Here is a 4,438-nt window from a genome sequence, read left to right as displayed (position 1 = left end):
CAGTGGACATCTAGACCAGTTTGGATAATGTAATCCGTAAAGACAATAGTAAGGAATGACTAGAGACTTTCAAACTTGTGACCAGCCATCTATGCTACAACTGTGGGTCTCTTTATAACCAGAGAAGAGGAGAGCTACGAATATCAAAGACTCAAGATAACCATTAGTCCACAGACCTATGTCCACTAACCATTAGACCACATGAACCATAGGTTTCACCAACTGGAGACCCCAGTTACCTTGGCCAATGGCAGTTCTGACTGGAATCACAACAGAAGATATCAGGTAGAGTGGAAGATAAAAGAAGAACAAAATTCAAATTCACTTTTTAGAAAAAGATCAGACTTATGAGTCTGACAGGGTCAGGTGGAAGCTCTGATTCTATGGCCGTTCGACATTGTCCCACAACAGTTACGCTGCTACAGCAGGATCGGGCAGTGTTTCCTCCTGATGTTCATCCAGTCACTGTGAGCTAGAACTGACTTGTCGGGACCTAAGCACAAGCCTTCCTTTAAAATGAGACTCACAGAGAAAAGCCATCACCCTGATGGCTGAACCAGGAAGAAAATCCCACTGTGCTGAGTTCCCAAGAGACTTTAACAATTCTGTGCCTACCTTTTCAATTCTCAGTGTGCTTTTTATAAATTCTTTCCCAAATGTATGTTAAGTAAGATGTGTAATTCCAAAGGGCAACGTAGCATGATGGTAAACATATGTGATTTGAATTAAGGATATGCAAAAGTGTGTGCCAGCTCTGTACCTTAGACTAAGGATTCAGTCTTTCCAGATGCTCCCTTCCCCTCAGCACCTAGGTAGTTCCACAACAATGGCAGTGTCCAGTAAGTGCAAATGTGTATGTGTATACTATCTTGTTGGTACTGAAATGATTCCTTACTTATTCAAGATACAATTGGTTCAACTCTATGTAATTTAGCAACTATGTATTAATAATACTAACTAAAGAAAGACAGATGAAAGTGAGAAAAAACTTAAGTGTGCTACTCATTCTCTCATGATCCCTGCTTAATTTCTTTTGCATCTGGAAAGACTTATGTTCCTGTCACTACCTGTATCTTATTATCCAAACTCGTTCTATGAAGCATCTTGATGTTTATCTACCAGGAGAATTTCTTAACACCTGATACATTAATTGGTGTCAAATCTTCTGTCCTTGTGATGATTTTTAAAGCACATCCTTGTTTTCTTTTGAAGAGTTCAAGAACACAGAAAAGTACCCTTTCTTAATTTGAATTTACTAGTCATAAAGGGAAGTCCCAGGCAAAAATCTAATTTTCCTGGCGAGATCTTTTGATTTCAGACAAGTACAAAACTAGCCTCATTTCTGACTATTTTTTGGACCTTAAGTAGTCCCTAACTCTTTCCATGGACTCAGGTAAGGCGTCACACTAGAGCTTCACTTCTGAACTACTGAATTAGACCTATTCTAACCTGTTTGGTTCTTCTCCATGATTCCAGGCTTTTTTGGAATTTTTCACTCAGTACTGTTTCCCCAGCTACATACAGCTTTGCCTCCCTCTGGGGCACAGTTCGTATTGTGCCTTGGAGGAAAGCATAGACCAGCTAAAGTAGTGCCGTTGACTGAAGCACTCCAGTTTCACACTGAGAAAAGTAATGATAAGTTTCTATAAAATTCAATGTCAAAGAAGGATGTTTTATCATGCTTCTTCTGCATCACACCTAGTTTCAAGTCACTATTATCTCATTATAATTCAGAATGCTCAATTCAAAATGCCCAACACATTTCTTCTTTACCTAACCAAGTCTATTCATCATTTAATGACCAGATAAAGTGTAATCTTCTAAGTCTCCCCAAACTTCCCCTGCCCCGAGAGCTATATTAAAAATGCCACCCCTCTGCACACCATTACCATTTTTAACATGACCAGTTCCTGACAAAGAACCTTAAACCTTGCTGTTCTAATTGCCAGGTTTCTACATCCCCCAATTTTGACAAATTTGACTTTTTCACAGCACTCAAGGCTCAACTGAAATGTCTTCTTAATGAACTTTTAATGGACACTTAACTGTATCCACATGAAATAAACACAGGAGCCTGCAGGGTCCAAAGATGGCTAATAAAATCCAAATATGATGGAGGGAAAAATATTGGAGCTTAAATTGTGAACACCCAATTTTCAGAAAGCTACGGGTGACAGTGGGAACCCAAAATCCATCTGCAGGGAACCTACATGGATCAACCCTCTGGTGGATTCCCTCTGAGCACAGCTGGAGGACTTGAATAACCTTGTTGTGAGACAGACATGAGTAACCTTGCTATCTTAAACTTGGTTATGGTGGATGAAACTATAGTATAATATGCTATTTGGCCATCTGAGCTCCATCTGGTCTCATTCTGAATTTTTTCTATTTTTAAATATTTCTTGCTTTATTCTTGACAGGGCTCCTCTCCCCAACCTCTCTGGTTTATTTTAATATTGCTGGTGGTCTTTTTTTTCTTTTGTAAATATATATTAACTGTTTTTATTAATGTTTCTCCATTTTTGAAGCACAGAGGGGTGTATGTATTTACACCATAGTTGATATAATGACTTATGAGAGATGTAGTGGGGGGGGGGTTTTGAAGGGAATTGGGAGCAAATAATGAATACAAGAGTGGGGAGGAAGCACTCGACCTGATCGTGGTGATGTATATGCAACTCTTCAAGTACGACTGAGCGATGGAAGTGTAAGATATGTGATTTATATCTCAACAAAAAAGGAAAATGGGTTGGTGTTTTTTAAAAAAGTATTAATGGACACTTAATCTAAAGTAACTCCCTCTTATTGCACCTGGTCTTCTTGACTATGCATGGAAATGAGTCTGTTAAGAAACCCTTCGGAAGAAAGAGCTGAAGATTTTTTTTTTTAATTCAGTCATTATAAACCCTGTGACTATGCATGGTGTTATCATGAACCCACTCAAAAGCAGATAACTTTGTTTCAGCAGGAGCTAGTTTTCAAAGCCTGTGCAGATATTAATGTTTAACTATAATAGAGAACAAATGCATTTGTGATACGCAGCACAATAACTTTGATATACCTGTGTGTCGAAACATTAACCTTGGTGACCTTTTTCTGATGTTCTATCAAAAGTCATGAGCTTTCAGAATACTATTGACCGTCATTGGATCAATTAGCCCAGTAGAGAGAAAAGAAATGATATTTCATGGAGTTAAATATATTGGTTCAAAATTCTTTAGACCAGTTACTCTTCAGACTTAGTGTCTCTTGCAGGTTTTATTAAGGAAAAATTTAAAGTCAGGTTTGTAAAGCAACCAGAGAGAATCTGAATTTGTATCATATTAAAATGTGGCATATTTTCACTTAGATTCAACTAGAATAGGGTCTCTTAAGTCCAATTGTAGTTGCCAAATCCAGTAGCTATATTTGCAAGTCATGGCTTAAAACTGTTGCTGACATTTTGTGCATATGAATCACAACAGCTTATTGCCAATATTGGACTCAAGAACTATGTAAACATATATGATGTGGTACCCCTTGCCCCCCCCAAAAAAATGATAAAAAGCTCCACTGGGTAGACTCTTCGTAGTATGCATTTTTCCCACTAGGCAAGCATCAAGCAACTGGCTCTGAGTTAGTGCACCCAGTGGCTCACCTGAGAAGGTTCTCTGTGGTCACAATGAATATTTTCATAAAAGCAGTTTCACTCAACCCTCATTTTGTGTGCTGGCCAATTTAAGAGAACACTGTGCAACTGTGAAATTTTGATTCCTGCTTGGGAAAGATGCTGCAGAAACCGTTGTGATGTTGAACACAGGTTATACGGAAGCACTATGGGAAAAACTCAAATATACAAATGGTTTTCCCATTTCAAAAAAGGTGAAATGTCAATTGATGACAAACCTCATTCTGGACCTCCATCAACTTCCCAAGGAGATGAAAATGTTGACTCGTAGTGTGTATGGAGTTCTTTCCACCGGGTCAGACAGTTACTCAAGCTTTCTATTTAGAGGTTCTGAAAAGATTGCATAACAGTATGCAACCCTAAAGGCCTGACTTGTGGCAGATGGGGGACTGGTTTTGCCACCATGGCAATGCACCTGCTCATGCAGCCATCTCAATGTGCTAGTGTTTTTTGGCAAAAACAGAATGCCTCTCTTGCCCCAAGTACCTGACTCACCTGACCTCGCTCCATGTCAAGGGACATGAAAGGATAGCAATTTTCAAACAGACGAGTTTGAAAAATCTTTCCAAGAATGGAACCGCAGATTTGACAAATGTATTAAATGTAATGGAGAATAATTCGAAGATGATAAGGTTGTTTTGTAAAATAAAACTAAATACACAGCTTTTTTAAAAAAAATCAGTTTGGGGGGTTACCGTTCGTATTTTTCAGAATATTTTTTCATAAAACTGAATTCAAAATATGCCTCACACAAGGCTACAATTTCATATG

The sequence above is a fragment of the Echinops telfairi genome, unplaced genomic scaffold, assembly GCF_000313985.2.
Source record: "Echinops telfairi isolate 266 unplaced genomic scaffold, ASM31398v2 ScPeMD7_1713;HRSCAF=2227, whole genome shotgun sequence".
NCBI classification, from domain to species: domain Eukaryota; kingdom Metazoa; phylum Chordata; class Mammalia; order Afrosoricida; family Tenrecidae; genus Echinops; species Echinops telfairi.
The sequence above is the reverse complement of the archived record's forward strand: the minus strand, read 5'-3'. Positions refer to the sequence as shown.